Here is a 20,272-nt window from a genome sequence, read left to right on the forward strand (position 1 = left end):
GTGATTTTGATTTATTAACTTGGGTAGGTATAACTCTTCCTGTTGGAATGTTGACAATGTTTGGCATTGAATGGAAATTCTGGCACATATTGTATAGGAGGCCTGAGGTCTGTAATAAATACAAAGGCCATAAATATTTAAGGTGTATTACATACCATCCTACCTTTAACACATCCTTTAGTACCATTTAATGGGAAATAACTTAGAGTAGATCTAGGAAAACAGCTTAAAATGAATCTGTGATACTCTGTTATTTGTGGGAAATGGAAATAAGGTTTCAAGGCAATGCAGATCAGCTTGGTGCTACAGGATTGGATTTGTCAGCACGTGCTTCACACAGAAACACCTGACCTGACCCAGACATGGTCTTGAGCTGGGAGTCAAGGCAGAGGTTCTGCTGAACGGCAGAGCGGGGCAGGCCCCCAGACTGGAGGTACCTGGGAGGCTTCAGACAGCCTATCCTGTCTCTGGTTTCCTGGTTCACAGTCCCTCAGAGGAATGGACACCTTCCACTTGCCCAGGTTGCTCCAAGCCCCATCCAACCTGGCCTTGGACACTTCCAGAGATGGAGCTGCCACAGCTTCTCCGGGCAATCAGGGCCTCATCACCCTCACAGGGAGCAGTTTCTTCATAATATCTAAACCTTCCCTGTGCCCATTGGAAGCCATTCCTCCTTGTCTTGTCACTCCTGTCCTGCCCTTGTAAAAATTGTTTTCTTAATTAGAGAATGTGTATCTTAAGTGTTGTTTTGAGAGTTTAGAGTGAAGCCTTCTAATGGGAGAGAAAAGGCAGCCAACAGGTCCTTAGCACTGGAACTAAGTTTGCTCTTTCCAGTGGAGAAGGAACTTCCACTTGTTTCCCTGTATTTATTGGTTTGAAAGGCTGAATGTAGTCAAAGTAACCGTTAAGTGGAAAGCAAGGGTTTCCTAACATGAAAACAGAATCTTTCCAGGGCTTAGAATTCCACATCTGTAGCCTGTGGTGGTGGAGATGTAGCTAGGAATACCAACCGCCCTGTTTTCAGATTCCTCAGCTTTTGTCTTTTTCCAGTGAGTCATTATCTATTTCTGTGTGAAAAATTGTAACATGAAACCCCTTAAAAGCACTGATCCCTACAACAATAAACAATTAAAAGGAAAAATGGAATCCTTCCTCCAGCAGAAAATCAGAGCTGAACGGCACTTCCAAGGAAGAGCGTTTTGTGATGTCCTTGATAAGAGTAACAACAATAAAGGTCATGAGAGCTCTGCCATTCTGAGACGTGATGCTGCTTGCTCAGACAAGTGGCCCCTGCTGGGACTCAGATCAGGTACGTCTGATAATGGGGATGGAACAGCCGTGTTTATTTTTGGAGTGTGTTAGAGAACCTGTTTCTGGTCCTTGCTCTTCTATAACAGTCAGGTATTTATTTACACGGTCAGAAGCTCCGGGGCTTCTCCTGTAAAAAGGAGTTTATGTATCTGAACAGTTCGTACCTTTCCTTCTCCTTTGTGTGCTGATGGCATAAGATCTTAGAACGGAAGATGGAAGGGGAATGGGATATTCCTTATCTAAGATTATACTGTTGCCAGAAAGAATGGTTTCACCCTTTGTTTCTTTGCAAGGAAATAAATTGTAAATATTGGTGGTGTAAAATCTAATTTTGGGAGGATATTCCATATTATAAAGTATCACGACGATGCAGTGGACATAGAATTCTATCAAATTATTTGTAAGATGATCAGGAGTGCATTTTTTTAGTTTGTGTGCCAATCCATATTGAAGAAAGGAAATCAGGAATCTCAGGGGTGGCCTTACCCTGTGAACCAAGTGTTCTTTGAAAAACTAAATGGGTGAATGTGACTGTGCCTGATTGTTTTGTATATTTGGGCCCTTCTGTTTTAAAATCTTAGCAGCTAATTTGAAAATTAATTGAGGGACAGCATTTTAATTTGAAACACAAGCAATATAAATATAGTAGTCAATGACCTATTCAAACAAGTCAAATTAAGTAGCAGCAGGAAATCTGAATATATTGGTGAAGTCTTTTATTACAAAACCTTCACTTCTCTTGTTAGACATGAGAAAATGACTGATGATGTGTAAATGGAAAAAGATCTTACAGGAGAGACATCATAAATAGAGGCCAGACTTTAAGCAAGCCCTTACAGAGTGAGGGAGAAGGACAGTGGATTACAAAGTCAAAGTTCAGGATCTCTCCTGTAGCCCACAGGAAAGATTCAGGGACCCTTCTGTAAGCAGAGGCTTGTGCAAGGATTGTGAAGGACATGGTTCACTTGCTGAGGGAGAGGGAATATTCTGTTTAGCAGTTGATGGGGCTTTACCTGGAAAGGTTAGAAAACTGCGAAGTCTGGACACGTCTATACTTTTAGTCACTTCTCCATATAAAACCAAAGACAGGCTGTTGTTTTGACACTTCAGGAATGCTTGGTCACAAAATAGATGTGAATGATAAACATCACTTAAGCCTTTTACCTGCCTGCATGATATGGTAAGAAATGCCTGGATTGCTCTGCTTGCTTCCTCTTCTGGGGGACAGGAGGGAGCTCAGGCAGCAGCTGCCAAAACTGCAGCTTTTGGGACTTAGCTGGAGGAATTTGGTTTTGTTTTCCCGTACTACCTCGGAGGTCTTTGAACTTATGATTTTGAGAATCTCTTTTGAATCCAAGTCCCAGGGTTTTGGGTTTCCCTTTTACTTAAGGTATTTAGTCCAAGGAGTGTGGTGGGCACATTGAAGTTTTCCTTGGTGTAGTTGCCATGCAGTGTTTTCTGCTCCTACAGCTCCAATTTGCAAGTGCCATTGCATAAGTGTCATGGATAAGGTTGTATGGGTTGCAGTGCATTGGACACATTCTCACTGCTTCCTGTTATTCACTAAAACCAGTGGACTTGAAATAAATAATGTTCAGCTGCTCTAATTTTAGCATAAAATTAAGATAACTTGTTGGCCAGCATTATTGTTCCAAAGACCGTAACATTGTCCAAGAAACCAGCAGGACTCATGGGCACATTCTGCTGGAGAGTTTTCGCACAATATCCACCATACACTGTTGTCTGTTGCTATGAAATAATCTGAGACGATCAAATGCTGGATAAACATTGCATAATCATCAAAGAGATCAAGTTAAGGTGTAGAACTAGGGATGGAAGTAATTGTGGCACTAGCATTGACTTGGGGAGGGGTAGAGAGCTGGAAAAGAGCATTGAAGCCACATAGGTAGGAAGGAACAGACATCCTAGTTAAAACACTGGTGAAAATTCTTGCAGGAAGCTCCATGCCTGGTACTTTAGTCTGATCTCATGGTATCTTAGAATGATTTCTTCTTCTTTCCATGCAAAGGAATCAGAAAATATTTCTACCAAAAAAAAAAAAAAAGGGAAATATTTAAAAATTTGGATAATTTCTCTTGCTTTGTTCCATCTTGTTGCTTAATTAGGATCTTCTTCATCCTAAAAGAATGACTGCTCTCTTTGTAATGATGTGTTTTATAACATGAATATTCGACCATGCCAGAGCATCCAGGCTGACAACACAGAGTTGTCTTTGCTTACCAAATCACCCCAGACTCGTGCTTCTTTCATGTGTTTATGCAGATTTATTAAGTCCATTCTTGTCATCCCTTAGCAGAAGAGATCAAACAGAAGATAAACCACTCATGCCTGCAGCAGCATTCCTGTGTTGGCCAACTGCCTATTCTTTTTCCAGAGGCACATTACTCCATCCCACCCAAGAAAAGTCCTCTGGTAAAAAGTTTAACTTCACTCTGTGCTCTCAGGGTCATCAGAGAGAGAACCTGGCAGGTTGGCAGAAGTAGGGAGATTTTCCAGCAAACTGTTTGTTAAATGGCCATGGAAAATGTCTGACCACTCAAAGGGAAGGAGGATGGAGTAATGTCAACTTTTTGGTTGATGAGTAAGAAAAAGCTTTAGCAGATTTTTCAACTTGGTGTTTGTCTGAGTTAGCAAGGAATTTCAAGTGATTTCAAGAGAAATGTATTCCCCTGCTGATTTCACTGGGTGCCAACTCTGACTTGGAGATAATGTTTACTAAATTGAGTTAAAAACTTCCCTGCTTTTCAATACAGGAAGGAGGAGAAAGATCCTGTTAAAAAGAACTGTAGAGACCATTTCAGAGCTATGGTTTCTGGTGACCTCTTAATAATGCACAGCAGGACAGAAAGAATCAGTGGTCAAGTTCCTTGGCTTCAGACAAATGAACCCTATTTTCTGAGGCTGGGCTACTTCAGCCTGTGACATTCATGGCACGTAACATTTTGCAGGCTTCCAGTGACAGTTCCACAAATGTGACAACAGGGTGTCAGCTCCAAGAGGAAGGAGCCTTTTTCATGTCTTTGCATCCCAGATAAATCCCCTTGTGTTTTGAATTTTGGCGTCTTCAGCTGATTACTCATGCAAAAGTGTGAGGGGAAATACTACAGAGCTAATTATAATCCCTTTTAATTAGATCCTGCAGCAACCCCTGCAAGAAATTTTGAGTAAGTGATGCACACACTCTGAGATTAGTGCTGCTTTGCAGCCAAAACCATAGAATCCCGGAATGGTTTGGGTTAGAGGGGACCTTAAAACTCATCTGGTTCCAAGCCCCTGCCATGGGCAGGGACATGTGTCTCTGCAGCATGTAGGTATGGGCCCCAAACCATAGAGCACAAAGAAGTGTTGGAATAGATGGACCTGTAAGTGTTCTGCTGATACTGGGGAACTTGAGGAAGCAGCTAACAAAGCAGGAATTTTTGATTAAACTCATGGTGATACAAGAGTGGGAACCATTTCAAATATCCACTCTGTATCCTGAATGTGAAATCGTTCTTAGGAAACTGTTATATAAAAGGTCTTGCAAAATTACCTGCTTAAACCATGTGTCCATTCTGTGCCTCCTGTAGCATTAGCAACAAGAGTGAGTGGTGTTATTCCTGTGAGGCAGGTATTGGATAGGATGTATGGACATGTGGTTAGCTGTAGGTCTCCTGTCTCTTCTTCTTGTGATTTCCTCTGTCACAAAAAGTGCTAAAAGAAGTCATTTTGTAACTGAAGAACCAGATGATTTATTGTTGTTAACAGGAAAATTCACAAAATTAAAATGAGCCCTCATTTGGAAAGCCTTGAACTTGTAAATGGATCAATTGAGCCAAGTTTTCCAGGAAATAAACTTGAACCGTTAAGCTCAGCACTCCCTCCGGAATGGCTGAAATGCAGTGCTGCGTGTGCTCTCCCTCCACTTCAAGGGCTGTTGTGCTTGTCAGTTTTCAGGCTCCCTGAGAAGGAAGCTCTCCTGGCTTCTCCTTTGTGCAAATCAAAGCCTGGAGAAGTTTAAGAAACCTGAGCAGGGTTCTGGGTGAGTCAGTGGTGTTTTCCAAAATTCAAGTCAGAGTCTTTAACCCTGGTCCCACTGGCAAATCAACCAAGAAGCAAGTTAATAACAGAAGGAAGTTAATTCCTTTCTTCTTTGGTTCCCAAAATGCCTTCAAAGAGGATTTTAGGATCTTTCTTTAGGATTCTGATTCTGCAGAGAGCAGCAAAAGTGTTCTTCTTTCCGTTTTTTTTCCCCCTCCTTCTTTCCTAAGCTCATTTTGGGGCTTGTCTTGTGTTGCCTTAATATATAGATGGGATTCAGTTTGTTTTTGTAGAAATGCTAAATTGTTATTGTATAGGTTATATTTTATAGGTTTATTAGAAGGCACTGTGTTAGATCTTATTGGTAGACAATACATTCACACTCAGTGTATTGGTTAGTACATGGCATTTTGCATGACTATCAAACTTCTGTATTTATAGTTAGTTTACATTTTTTTTCTACTGATTTTCATGAGATAGATCTTATTGTTCATATAGGTGCTAGTTGCTTTTCTCCTAAGAATAAGTTGTGTTAACAAGCTTTCATATTAAGGTTGGTTTTTCATGGGAATTTGCCAATTATTTAGCTGCACTTAGAAGAAATGACAGGCTAGCCATAAATTGAACAGAGCAGGCCTGATTTTATGAGTCCTTTCTTTTATAATCTTTCTACCTGTCCACAACAGTCTTAGTTTAAGACAATTTAAGGAGAATGCTCTGTACAGGTTTAACCAATACCTTTCCATTAATAAGGAACAATTACAAGTGGATACAAGTGAAAAAAACATAGGTTTACTAACAAGAGGATCAGTAATAGGCAGAAAGTAACAGTAAGCAAGTGCTAGATACAGAATTGCTAAATCTCAGAACCCTGAGAGAGAGAGCGAGAGAGACCTGAAGTGCTGGACAAGTGGCAGCAAGTCATCTTGAGAACCTTCCCCCAATACAGCCCAAAAATCGGATCAAAGAAATATGTTCAGAAAGGACACAGTACAGGTATTCAGACTTGTGAACAGCATCCATATAAACTACTAGTTTTCTAACAAATAATAGTGTATTTTAAAGATGATTGCCATACTGCTTCAACAACTCCAAAAGATAAAAGAGATTTATTTTGTTTTCTTTCTGAAACACCTTAAACAAACATGTTTGGGACTGTCCTGTGTCTTTTCCAAGAGCGTGTTGTGCTTTTTCATGTTTTCAGTAGGGATTTAGAGAGCCTTACAGACGAGTGGTGAAAGGTAGGGATTGAGCTGGCCAGAGCAGGGATGTGACTTGTCCTCCTGTCATTCCTGTGGACAAGATTCAAACCTCTCTGGTAGGATGTCCAGAGGCTTGGCAGGACAGGGTGGTGCGAACTGAGAGGGAATCTAATTAGTGCATACAGGTGTCTGGAGGATGGGTGTCAATAGGATGGGGCCAGGCTCCTCTTTCCAAAGAAGGCCTTGGATAAAGGAGGAATGGGACATGCAGCAAGGAGTAGAGTCTGGCATTGCTCCATCTTAGGGTCCTGGAGATCAGCTGCCCTCTCTGGAGTGTATTCCTGTCACTGGAGCTCTGCACTGGCTCCCTGGCGTGTGCTTTTCTGAGCAGGGGCAAGTTTTCTATGTCCTGGGCTGGAATCAGGCTCTTCATAGAAGGAACAGACTTTCACTTAACCTTTGCATTTGCTTCTGCAACTTATCTTCAAGGGCACATCTGGACTGTTTTGTACCATAGTGTGTTTTAGTATGACCTATTACTTGTCTGACACCTGTGCTAGCTATAGAAGCCAGAAATGTACATTTTAAGAGGCAGTTAAAAATAGCTTGGGTTTGTTGTAAATCACCCTCCCCTACTTGGTATTAATTTCCATGGAGCTAAAGAATTTAAAATTCTCCTGGTTTCTACAATGGCTGCACCCTGAATTCGGAATATTGCCCCTTCCAAACAGAGTTTTAATGTCATCAACAGTAAGTTCTTTCCAATGTACTGAAATCCTTAAGACTTAAAAGAGAGATAACTGCTGGATAGTCTGCTGTGTTCTTTTTCTGTGTCTTTTCATTCTTTTCCTTCTATCTTGAGCCTTTGAATTGAAGAGGATTCAGTTCTTCATTAGGTGTTCTTGGACTAGGAGCAGTATTGCTTTGGCTTTGTTCCCGAACACAAGTTAATGTAAGGGGATGACAATCCAGCTTTCCAAAGGGAGAAAAAACCCAAAACAGAATAATCTGATGGACTGGTTGTCAGGCTGTCAGACAGGTGTACCAGACTTGTATGTTCCCAGGTAATTTGACAGTACTGACTTCATTTGGACCATGTATGAAAACACTGACATGTTTCTGCTTCCTAAACCAGTATGCATCAGAATACATCTTCCTGTGGGCACTGTCCTTGGATAACTCAGGGGGCAAAAACCTGGCTAAGTTTCCTGCACAGCACACTTAATGTGCTGGTCTGAATCTTATTTCTAGAATTTATTTCCATGCTCATTTCTATCACTCAGTAGCATTTCTTAAATCAATCATGCATTAAAATGTTTTCAGAATTGTTCCCAAATGTCCTAGCAAAAAGGTAGCAGGAAAAAGAGCATGTTGTGAAGAGTTAATTACAGAAGGAAAATCTCTTCTGAGGCTTAACTGGAGGCTAATAATGAGTTTCCATTGCCTGGAGGTGCATTGGATTGAGAAGGAAATGGGAAAGGCGCTGGAGTGGAGTTAAACTGGTTTGTTTTTTTCCATGCTGGAGATGGCAGATTAATAAGTCCATTCCTCTTTGTACCTGTGCATCGCAGGTGGGAGCATCTCCCCATGTCCCTGGTCTGCTTCCATCCTAAACATTTGGGAGCAGGGGCTGTGAGCCTCTTTGTGCAGCTCAGCAGGCTCTGGGGCAAAGCAGGGTGCTGGCAAGTGCTGCACAGGAGTAGCCAAACAGTGCAGCCGACGCCGGCGTTACCACAGCTACGCCTGCTGCAGGACTTCAAAGGGAAAGCAAAAAACAGTGCTTCAGCCATACGTGACCTGAGCTGATTCATGCTGCGAGTTAATGCCTTTCCAGAGACTTGCAGTGTCTGAGATGGAGGGGAAAAGGGATTTCCTTGGGCTTTTGAAAAGGGAAGCACATGCTCGCTTTGCTTGTAACTGCTGAGTAAGGAATGTGATAGGTTTAGGTACAACTGGAAGTGTACTCTATGCTCCGAGACAGTTGGCTGTGGAGAATTAATATAACTAGAAAATTTTACCCATCTTAATGTCTGAGATAAGGATTTTGGGGAGGCATATATGGCATTTTGAATGAGTTGTCAAACCTTTGCTTTTGGGTTCAGAACCAGGATAAGGGCAAGTGTAGATGCAATGAATAGTAACCCAAGTGACACAAGAGAGGAATACTGAAGTCCATTGCTGAACTACAGGTCTCCAATGTCTTCAGTGTACATCAAGAAAATGTACATCCTGGCTCCCAGTGCCAGCTCTTTCTTTTTGGTGGCAGGTGTTATCTGGCCTTCATCTGGAACTGGATGCGACTTTCCCTTCTCATTATTGCTTCTGCTTGTTGGCAGCCTGGAGCTGAAACACGAGATCGAAGTTGTGCCGTGTCCTCACATCTGCGCATGCTGCCCTGAGGTGGGGTCCCATGGCAGCAGCATGGGAGGGCATGCAGCAGGATGTGGGGCTGGCTTGTGGAGGGACCGTGTTTCCAGGAAAAACACATGAGGGGAGGGACGGGCTGAGGTGAGCGGGGTGAAGGGTCAGGTGCTCAGGTCAGCCCCAAGATGGGCAGTCTGGCCCACAGACAGGCAGCCAACACGTATTACTTACTGCGTCACTGGGTGAAGAGCTCGCCTTTCACCTGTGGCATCTGCAGAGCAAATTGTAGCAGTGGGATACTACAGTTTGTCCTGGACCTCATGCCCTCTGGCAGCAGAAAGGTTGGGTGTTCATGGGGTGTCCCCCGCTTTGGGGTGGCAGGAATTGCTGCTCTTGCTTGACTTTCAGAGGCTTTAATGGAGACTCTCCCACAGCCTGTCAGGCAAATGAAGCAAAATGTCACAGGGGGGAAACTATTTTGATCCCTTTCACTGGGGGGGCAGAGGGGCGGGAAGAAGTGGGTTATAGTAAATGTCATACAGGCCTGGAGCTGGAGTGTTCGTTCAAGTGGGACAGCGTTTGCTGGGCTCTGCCTCTCGAAACTGGAGCAAATGTGGAAGGCAAGCTGCTGCGAGCCCTTGGTTCTCCTGCTCAAAGAACCCATGGGACAGCTGGATCTGTGGAGGGACTGGAGGTAGGTCTGGGCAGCCTGGTTTGGGATGGGACACTGAGAGGCAGAATTGATCAGGAGGGGGTACAATGATCTCCAGTCTGAAATCATAGCTCCACCTTTTCTCTCTGTGTCAGCCTTGGTATTTCACCAAGTTTTGCCTGTTGATACGGGTCATGACCTGTATAGGACTCTTCTCAGGTGCAAGGTCTTTTGCACCAGCTCCGTTATTGTAACATGAGAGCTTTCTGGAGAATTTAAGAGCTGGAGAGTCCTCAGAAAGCTAGCTCTGGGGTTTTCACTATCCTATGCCTTGCAACAAGTCTGAAATAATTCAGATATCCAGTGGAAATCTGTCACTTTGCTTGCTTAATTGCTGGTATGTGGATGAAGACTGAGTGATTTCATGAAAATTCATTTTTTTTATCCCACGTGCGATCTGTCTAGCCTGTGCTAGCATATACAGTTACTTCTCGGATAACATCAGCCTTGTGGCTTGTTGTCAGCAGCAGCTCTTGTGGAGCCAACTTTTTGATCTGTTTAAATCATTCAGATAAGTGGTATAACATCTCCCTGGAACACTGGGATAGCAAGATAAACCACGTTCCGTGTCAGGAAGAGAAAGGTTGTGTGTCTCTGTATCTCTCAGAAGCTGTTGAATGTTTTTCTGCATTAATCTGCAGCCATAACGACCCAACTCTAACCTGCAGTTATTAATTGGGAGCAGAGCCAGCAAATGCTGCGGAGTTGGAGCTGATATGCTGAGAACTGTGGAAAACAAAGCTAAGGAGAGGAGCAGCAAAGGCAATTGGTTTGTGATAACTGTGTGTGCAAGGAACAATGAGGGACAGAGGAAGGCAGGGGATGTGTATAATGGGCTCTGTGTTTCTCAGAAAGACCTAGTTGGGAAGATGTGGCATAAATAAATCTTTGAGTCATTTCTTTTCCAAACTGAAAAGCCTCATAAATGTGTTGCCGCAAACCATTTGTATGCTGAAGATGTGCAATTTGATAAGGTATGATAGATTGTGCTCTAAGTGTGACAATAGTAAGGGCATGTTTAAACACAGTATTTTCCTTCTCCTGTGCAAAATGTTTGCAGTGGGGCAGGGGAACCAAAGTACTGGGATATATTGCTTGTGCCACAGTAAGGGAAAAGACAGGAATGACATCCTAGGGGAGAGCTTCGGGGAGTTGATCTGGGTGCTACAGCTTTCCCCAAGAATCACAAGGCAGAGACCTCTGGCCATCTGCAGGGGTTGCTGCCCGGCTCAGGGTCTTTTCCCTGTCCCCAGCTGCATCTTCCACCTGCTCCAGACCTCCAGCACAGCTGTGAGGGCAGAGATGGCCAGGGTCTCTCCAGGAGACCCTGCCTTGGGGCTTTCTTGATGCCTGTTCTGGGAAACAAGAGCGGCTGTGGGAGCGCTTGGGGCTGCAGCACAGGTGAGAGGGGTGGGGAGCACAGCGCTGGCTCACTGCCAATGCCATCGCTTCTTGCCATTCTTCCTTCTTTTATTTTCTTTCCCCACCCCAAAGCATGGGAATATAGTAATTGCATTTTGACCCAGTTTCCAAAATCATTGTAGCATAGACTTTGGCAGGGAGGGGTGCTGGGGGAACCACTTAGGAATGAAAACCAGCCATTAGCTAGTACCGGAGGGGCAAGAACAGCAGCAGACTGTTACAAGTATGCACTAACAGCCTTGTAGAACAACTGTTATCCTGCATGCTTTTATGGGAGGAAAAAAGGTAATTGCATCTACATTTTTTTGATATTTGATCCCTGGTACACAAATCTTTTGAGCCTGAGTTCAGGTTGCTTTCAGCTGAAGCCTCTAAGCATAGAGGCTTGTGTCAAGTGCCTGGATTTTCAAAACCTGGCTGGAGGTTTCATGGCAGCCTTTCTTGTGGTTATTTCTGGTGCCTCTGACTGCCAACTGGAATGCAGTGCTGTAGATCTTGGGGAAGTGGAAAGGGGTGGGTGTGAGTGCCTGTATGGAGTAGGAGCCCTTAATAGCAGGAGGCTTGGGTTAAGATGGGGTTTTGAAATGCACAGAGACTTGGGGAGCAGATGTAGGTATGAAATCCAAACCAATTTCCTCATTCTGGCTATTAATATGAGACGGAAAAAAGGTCCTTTGAAGTAATTTCAAGCAGCAATTAATATCCTTTGGAATCTCCCCAGCAACTCCGTGAGGAGTCTTGGAATTTAACCTTACAAAGTAAGATGGGTGGGAAAGGAGAAAGAAAAGGCCAGAAGACATTATCTCGAAGGATGGGAATACAGTATCCCTTAGCTTCTGCTGCTCTGGTATCCTCACTGCCTCTGTCCCTGTCATGGGTAGGGCACCTGGAATAGTTACACGTTAGGCCTAGGGATACCACCAGTGCTTGAATATGGTTTATGCTGCCTCTGCTGCAAGGGAGAAACAAAGGATATCAGTGCCCCAGGCTGCGTTTTTCACCACAAGCAAGGCTGTACGTGAAGACAGCATGCCCTGGAGAGCAGCTCTTGCCTGCTCCACTGATGAGCTTGGTAAGAGAATGCTCTGGCCTTAGAGGATGAGCTGGTAAGAGCCTTGAGGATGTTCCCTCCCTTGGTGAAGATGGATGGGAGCTTTGAGGTTGGACCAAGTGTATGGGGAAAAACATAGACAAAAGTTCAAGGCTTTGAGAAATGGAGATAGTCCTCATGGGCTTGTATTACTCAAATGATATGTGACATTCTCCAAAGGCAATATTTTATTCTGGAGTTGTACAAGCATAAAATGAAAGCCTGCCCTTTGACAGCACTTTTATTTTGTTAAAACGCTCCACCAGAACATGCTGTCCCAAATATCTGTGGATACTCTGTCATGCCTGAACCCTAAAGCACACAGAGCAGGATGTTGTCTCAGGACAGTCATCTCCTGTTGCTACACAAATGTTGAGGTGAAGCCTGAGTTTATTAGTTTTCAAGGCAGAAGATATTGTTTCTGCACATTTTTATTTCATACAGTGCCTTAATTTCTATTAGTCTTAAGCTGATATGCCTTGGATTTATTTTGCTTGCTGGAAGGCCGGAGAAGCTGAGGCCAGTTGGACATTTCATCTCTTCTATGTGGCATCTTGGTGCTCATGGCTGTTCTTGCAGGTCAGTGCTCCTGAGGTTTCACTGCCTGCCCTTCCCAGAGCACCAGACATTCCTTGGCCTTCAACCCCTGCTCACCAAATTGCCTCCTTCCTGTGGAGAGGAGCTTGGATGTAGGTTGTTGGCTGCAGCCTTTGCTAGGGACTGCTGCTGGAGGTAACCACGAGTATTTAATAGGTGGTTTCAGCAACAGGTCTTGTGGGCAGGTTTCTCATCTAAACTTCCTGGTGCTGTCTCACATAAAATGCACAGCTTAGTGATTGCTGAATGTGGGGAGCAACTGTCAATATCATGGAATCATGGAGTGGCTTGTCTTGGAGGGGTTCTTAAAAGTTACCTCATGCTAACCCCCTGCCATGAGGGACAGGGACACCTTCTACTAAACCAGGTTGCTGGATATGTGGCAGGCGAGGTTTTCATGCCTATGGGCTATCTGTCCAAAGTTTTTCCAGTGGAGTGTGTTGCTTTTGGAAGGTTTCAGCTCAGCTTGCTTCTCCCTTTCTTTGGGAAGAATCCTAAAGATCTGAGGATACATGCAGGGGGTATTCCTCATCTGCCTGCAGTTGCAGGAGTTTCTGCAGCAGAAGGCTGCAGAGCTGGAAAGACCATTGAAAGAGCAGCCAGCTCTCAGGGGTGCTTTTCTCTTATTTTTTGGCCTTGTTTTGGCTTGGACAACACATTTCTCCAGTTTCACTTTCACTCAGTTGTTTTTTTTTTCCTCCTAGAACGCGTTGCTCTTCAAACAGCCCTAAAGTGGCAAAGCTCTTTTGGAGTTACATATGCTCCCAGGGAACTGTTGTTTGCTCTAAACTAGACTGTTTCTGTTGGAGTTACCTAACAAATAATTTAAAAGTCATTAAGTCCTCAAAGCTTTATTTATAGAGTACAAGTTTCTGGCTAAATGTGACCTGCCAATGTTTGGTTTTCAATATTTTGTTTAGGAAATGTTGATATAAAAGATGAGAGACAGAACAAGAGATGTGAAAACCCAAAGCCGTAAATGATGCTGCTGTTTAATTATTTGAAAAGAAAGGAAAACATTTCTGATGACCCAGGATAGACAATGGGATGATAAACTGAAGCTCTAGGCAAAGGAAGAAAACCCAAACCAACAAACCAAGTCAACCTATGTTGTGTGGCATGACAAATTGTGTGCTCGTTAAAAATTATCAGAAGTTGAGAAATGAAATGACAGACAAGAAAATAAGATGCATTGTAAGTACCAGCCACTTCTGGGTAGCCTTTTTTTTTGTATCAAATGAGGGCCTGAAGAGGGAAGACATGAAAAGTTAACCAGTGGAAAGACATTTTTCACTGGGAATAAAGTCTGTATTATCACAATAGGAAAATGCTTAAATACAAAGGGCTGAGATGAACTGAGAAAAAGAAGAAACATTGAGACAAGTATGTGTTGTTTAAATTGGCAAAGTGAGGGGAAAATAGTGTTCCAAGAACAATAACCTAAATGGCACTGTAAATCAATCGATGGTTGGTTGTCCGGAGCTGAGCAATACAGATGTCCATGGATTTACTGTGTAGTTTCCTGTGGTGGTAGTGTGATAGCTTTTTTCCCAAGTAACCCTTGTCCAACATTATCTGAGAAGGCTGCTCAAGTGTGTATATGGTTGGATGAGGTAGAGAAATCGGTGATTGATCTATGTTTCTGATGGTGTATTTCAGATTTCCTGCAGTTGGCATTTAGCATATCCAAAGCCCTGTGGAGGTGTCCCAGATGGCATTTTTTAGCATCAAGAAAAGATGTAGTCTTGAATTAAGAGGGTCACAGTGACCTGCCATTCAAGTTACTCTTTCCTTCAGGATATTGGATGTTCAAGACCAGATGCTCTGTTTTGTAGAGGCAAGGATTCAATTTTATAGAAGCAGGCAGGAAGTAGTGTACATCAGGGAAAGCATTTCTAATCCTGATGCCTGTCACCATCTGCTTGTGGGAAGTTATCTTCAACCAGAGGGTAAGAAGGCTGCTGTGTTTTGACAGTAGAAATCCAAGTAAGTTGTAATTTTTGTCTGCACTAGTCACGTGGTTGGACTTGGCTTTCCACTGAGAGTGAGTGAGATTCCTCCTCGTCCTTCCAGTCAGTGATAAAATATTAGAAGCCTTCCTGAGCTGGTGTGGAGAATCTTGATAAAAATGCTGGTTGTTGCGCTGTAAGGATTCGGTGCTCAGAAGAATCAATCTGGGTCACAGTAGAGGTGCTCTGCAAAGGGCTGAAGGGCTTCTTGGCCCATCCCTCTGAGCTTTCTTCGTGGCTTTTTTTTTTTTTTTGGCACAGGATGCCAATAGCTGAGGAATGAGGAAGAGAAAGAAGCTCATCAAAATGACAGCTGGGGACAAACTGGGAAAAGAATAAATCCTTCTGATGTAAATACTGCTCGTCCCATTTGCAGTCTATCCATATCACCCCTATCAGGTCTGTACCCCATTTTTATGTGGATACAATGAGCCTTGTGCTCAAGGGGTTTGACTTCAGCCTTGGATTTTCCTCCTGTGTTGAGAAGTAAAAGGATCTGTGTCACTTCTGATCTGCTTTCTGTCTGAACTAACTCTGAAGCAGAGAGCAGGTGATGTGTTTGAGAGCACAGAAGTGTTTCAGTCAGCTGGGCTTCTTCCTTAGCCCTCTCTTTCAGAGAGGGGAGTATTTCTTGTCCCAGTGTCCCAACAGTTGGAGGTGCCAGAAGCGTGTGTTTCGGCATCCTACGCTCCAGTGGGTATTGTGGGTGTAGGAACAAACACACTTGCTTTATTTTAACAAAGCTCTGACCAAAGGCTGGTTTGGCCTCGTTCCCTGTAGCACAGGACGCAACTTGAGGCGAATGAGATGTGCTTTCTCCCTGGGCTGGGTGTTGAGCTGCCCAGATGCTCACTGCTGAGGGGACACTGGCAGCTCACCCCCCTCGAGGGGGGCTGCGCCTGGGGCTGCCTGCGGACCTGGGGGCGCTGGGGGGGATGGGAAGCAGGGGTGCTTCCCAGCAGAGGGCCCTCGAGCAGCACTGCCGGCTCCCGGCCTGTGCTCTCCTGGCCCCAGCAGCTCGGGGGCTCTGGCAGAGGGATGCACAAAGTATGGCAGTTTGGTGTGCTCTTGGAGGAGTGGCTCTTGCTGGAAAGATAAGGGGTGTTTTTTTAAAGAATGCAGTCCTAGAAGTTGGTAGGATACTGGCAAGGCTTGCTGCCAGGTCTGCAAAGCCCAAACCTGTGTTGCTTCCCAGAGGAGTGGAACACAACTTGGTGTTTTCTAAGCTCTTGAGGTGAACATGCCATGCTTTCAGTAGCTAGCAGAAGCATTGGAAAGTACCAGCAGCAATAGCCCCAGCTGATGAAATCCCCATGGCTCTTCTTTCGCCCTGAATGAAGGAAGTGCTGTGACCTGAGCAGCTCTCCAAGTGCTCCAGGATGGCTCATAGCTCTCAAGCAGACGTGATGCATTATTCATGAGAGGCACATCAAGCATTTCACAAAAACCCGCTTAACCCTCCTGTGTTCTGCTCTGTCTTACCGCAGCTTTATGCTTTTCAGCAGTTCCTGTTTCTGCCTCTTCTAAATGAGTGAGCCAGTGGAGGGAAGTCAATGTGAATTTGGCAGTTTTTTTTCCAAGGGCCCTGCAGTGGTTTCACAGTGAATGGGCAGGCAGGGCTGAGCAGGTACTCTTACAGAGCCAGCACCCCACTGCATGTTGTTTTCACTGTTAACTGAGGAAGGGAGCACTGTTAGAAAACTTTCCAAAAGCAATAGGTTTGCTCACCTTACACCTTGACTAATCAGCTGTCAGGGAGTGCTTACTGAGATGCCTTGTTCTGTCTAGATTTCTTGGGAAGTGGATGGAAAGGACAGACAAGTCCTGATTCTTGGTGACTTGAATACAAATATGAGAGCTACAGAGTTGCTTTTTGTGGTTCCCTTGGAAATCAGTGCTATTGTACTAATTCAGCTGTAATACTAAGGAATGCACTGCAGGAATTTGTTGAGTTCAGCGGCTAAAACACTGCAGTTCCCATGTCTATGTAAAACAGACCAAAAAACCCCTGAAACCTCAAGGTCACAAGGAATCCTTGCTGTGATCAAGGATTGAGTCCTGAAAACATGCGTGAGGGCTTTTGTTGGTGTACAAAGGATTTGCTGCGTGCACAGGTGTGTTCAGGGTGAGCCGCTTTTGTCATGGTGACTTGGCATTAATGTTTGTCAGCCAAGGAAAAGATACTGAAAGCCTCTGTGATAAGTATGGCTGTGGTGTCTCTGCACCTAGATCCTTCCATTGCAATCTTTATCCTCTGAAACTTCCTGACTTAGGTAGAATTACTTCTGACTTAATCCAACGCAAATATTTTATCACTGGGTAGTGTGCACAAACCCCTGGAAGTGCAGGAGCTGCCAGTTTCCATCTCATTCAGCATCGCCTCTGACTGACAATGCTGTGGTCAGCATGAGCGGCTTCCGAGGAATCTACCAGAAATGCTGTAAGATATATTTATGGAACAACCTGCCCACAGGGAAAGTTTTACCCTAGTAGTTCCACTGAGCATGCGTGTGTATGTGTTTTCTAATCTTTACCATCAGAACTTTGCCTGTTCTCGTTACCCATACACACGTCAGACACTGTCATTGACAGTGATACCTTGCACGACCTTGCTGGAAAATGTGTTCCTGAGTGAGCTGAGTGAGGAAAATGCATGTGTCCTGGGTGAGAAGGCAGACCAGTAATTCTTGTAGAGCGGCAGGCATTTTGGTGAAGGTGGGGTCCTGTCCCGTGCCCTGTTGAGGCATTGCCTTGGCTGGGATGTTGGCGAAGGCCGTCAGCTCATCTCTTCCTCACCAAAGCTTCGTGAGCAGGACTGAAGCCAGCAGGCTCGAAAGGCAGGTTTAAACAGTCAGCCAAAGTCTTCCCAAATCCAGCTGCTTCTCTGTGGCCTGTGCAGTGAGGGGAAAGCTAGCGGGCTGTTGTGCTGAGTGACGAGCTCTTCTCCGGTTATTAAATCACACAGAGGAAAATACTACAAATGGCTGGGGAGGTTTGGCAAGGGAGCGTGCGAGCAGAGGTGTGTCAGCAGTGCCAGAAGGTACACAGATACATGTGCTGGACAAGTCCACTCTAGCCAGCGGGTTTTATTTTGTCAGTCACAATGACAGACAGGATTATTAGTGCCCTTTACTTGGGTGCTTGTCTGCACAGAGAGCATACTCATTTTTAAACTTGGTCGAGACAACTGCCCTGGCTCTTGATTTAAGGACTTCTGGAAATGGCTCTGGTAGCATTTTAGATGATTAAACGCAGCAATGTGATATTTGAAGACTGACTTGGAATCATGCATCCTGATAACAAAACATTTTTTTAGCCAGAAAATTCAATGCACAGGTTTAAAATGACAGTATTTGAAATTACAGCGAATTGTGAGGAACTGGAATTGGTACAGTTATTTAGGTTTGTTTCTGAAACAGCGAGCTAAGAGCCGGTTGCTGAGAAGCATCCCTGAGGTGCTTTCATTGAGGTATCACAATGCTTGCGGGGATCCCAAAACCCCCATGAGTTATCTAAATGGCAAAAAACCCCAACAATTTTCTCAAGTAGCTAACGTGTCTTTTCTTCAGGAGCTCCCTGTATTTAAAAATGAAGTGAAGTGAAGGTACAGACTAACTGGCACATCATTAAGGATTTAGGGCATGGAGACAGCAGTCCTTGCTTTGGAGCCTTTGGAAAAGGGAAGATGTACAGTTATTTGGGTTAGGACTTGAGCACACTAAGTTTTTCAACTGATGTGGTGCTCTGCTTTTGTTAACACAGTGACTGTCATTAATTGTAATGAAATACAGTTGTAAGTGATGGGAGGCACCGCTGTTCCCACTGGAAACTCACTGGCTATTGAAAAACAGGTTCTTAAAAAACTGGATTTATTAAAGGGAACAGAGAAGCCCAAGCCCTGACCCATTCATGTGCAGACTGAGATCTTCCAGGAAAACATGAAACAGCATTAGAGTTCGGTGACTTAAAGCCAATTGACTGTTCTCAGTGTCTGGGGACAGCATAGGGGTGGCAGCAGCAGAAGGGAGAGGAGGAATTTGGCAGGGAGATCCTTCTGCAGCGCTCTCGCTCTGCTCTGCAAGTGCTGTGGTTTCTGTTGCTGCTGCTTTTTCTGCCTGGCCAATGGATTGCATATTATTCCCTAGTACAGAGTTTGGATGGGTGACAAAGGTGGAGCTTGGTAGCTGAGGAGCAGCTGAAGGGGCAGTTGCTGAAGAAGGGGAGTTTTCCCCCTATGGAGCTACAATAGCCTCCTTTGTTCCCTTGAGAGTCTGTGTACTTCCCATGATGGATTGCAGTTCTGCCATGTTCCTTGTGAGCCTTCTGCAGAGCTCCGTGGTTTAAAAATACTTTATGGATCTCGTCACCTTGGCCTGGACAGTCAAGCTGAGTGCAGGAGCTACAGCTGACTGAACAAGATGTGGGATATTGGCACTTCTTCTCTTGTCCAACAGAAATCTGGAGGGAACCTATGGAAAGGCAATTAGTGTCTGTGGAAGTGTCTGTGTAGGAGAGAGAGGAGGAAGTAGGACTGGGCTGGCAAGCAAGGTGAGCCTTGCCATGCTCGAAGTTAAGGGGAAGCAACGTGTAAGGTACTATTTCCTTGGAAAATTATAATGAACTGACTAAATTATGGTTTCTATATTTTTCCTGTGGTTGTTGTTGTTGTTGTTTTAATGTTTTTGAGGTTTTTGTTTCGTTGGATTCTGTTTGGTTGGGTTTTTTCCAGTGCTACGTGCTTTTGGCCCAGAAGCGCCCAGGGCCGTGCGTTTCCAGCGGCAGGGAGCCTGCCGTGGGAGTGCGACAGGCTGCCAGCAGCCGTGGGCAGCCCGCGGCAGTATCCCGGCGGTGCCACCCGCCCCGCTCCCAGGGAACGCATTCCCGCTCCTCGGGGAGATGGCATCTCCCGGCCTGAGGCACAGGGTGGCCACGGCCAGGCCCACTCGCAGCCGAGGGTGGGGAGGTCCCGCAGCCGCAGCCCGCTCCCAGCCGTGGAAGTCCGCACCTGCCCCGACGCGGCTGGGAGCTCGGGGCGGGGAACCGCAGCCCGGCCCTCAGACTCCTCCTCCGGGCTCCCCGCCCCGGGCCCCGTGACGCCGAGCGGCGGCCGGGGATGGGATGGGACGGGACGGGCCGGGATGGGAGCGGGTGAGGGGACGGCCGAGCCCGCCGGCGGCTTTAAATGCGGGCCCGGGCCGGCGCCGCCAGCACAGCCGCGCCGTTCGCTCGGGCTGCCGCGGGTGCTCACCCGCACGGGCACGGGCACGGAGGGGCAGGTGTAGGGTCCCCGCCATGCCCCACTGAGCCCGCCCGCAGCCCGTCCGCAGCGCCCGCCCGCCGCCCCGGCTGCCCCGCAGCCCCCGCCCGCCGCCAAGCTGGAGGAGCGCCGCAAGCCCGAGCCCCGGAGGTGAGTGAGCAGGAGCGGGGGTGGAAACGCCGGGCTACGTTTCTCCCTCCTCGGTGTTTTTTCCGGTGCCTAGCTCTGCTGGAGCCAACTTTTAAAACGCTTTATGGTGTTTGAAAA

General features: G+C 45.5%; 1 protein-coding gene across 3 annotated transcripts in view; it reads left to right on the forward strand.

Annotated features, from left to right (window-relative positions):
• The window catches only part of SLC4A4 (solute carrier family 4 member 4), a 142,157-nt gene that overhangs the window by 4,665 nt on the left and 117,220 nt on the right, over nt 1–20,272 (forward strand). The window contains exon 1 of one of the 3 annotated variants that reach the window (XM_085579434.1): nt 19,955–20,155. The exons of 1 other annotated variant lie outside the window; for it this stretch is intronic. The gene's annotated coding sequence lies outside the window, so the exon portion shown is untranslated. Of the gene's footprint in view, nt 1–19,954; nt 20,156–20,272 lie in introns of those variants that run through there. One more of the 3 variants, XM_085579436.1, reaches the window with a different exon arrangement.

This window comes from Lonchura striata, chromosome 4, assembly GCF_050655825.1.
Source record: "Lonchura striata isolate lonStrDom1 chromosome 4, ASM5065582v1, whole genome shotgun sequence".
NCBI lineage: Eukaryota > Metazoa > Chordata > Aves > Passeriformes > Estrildidae > Lonchura > Lonchura striata.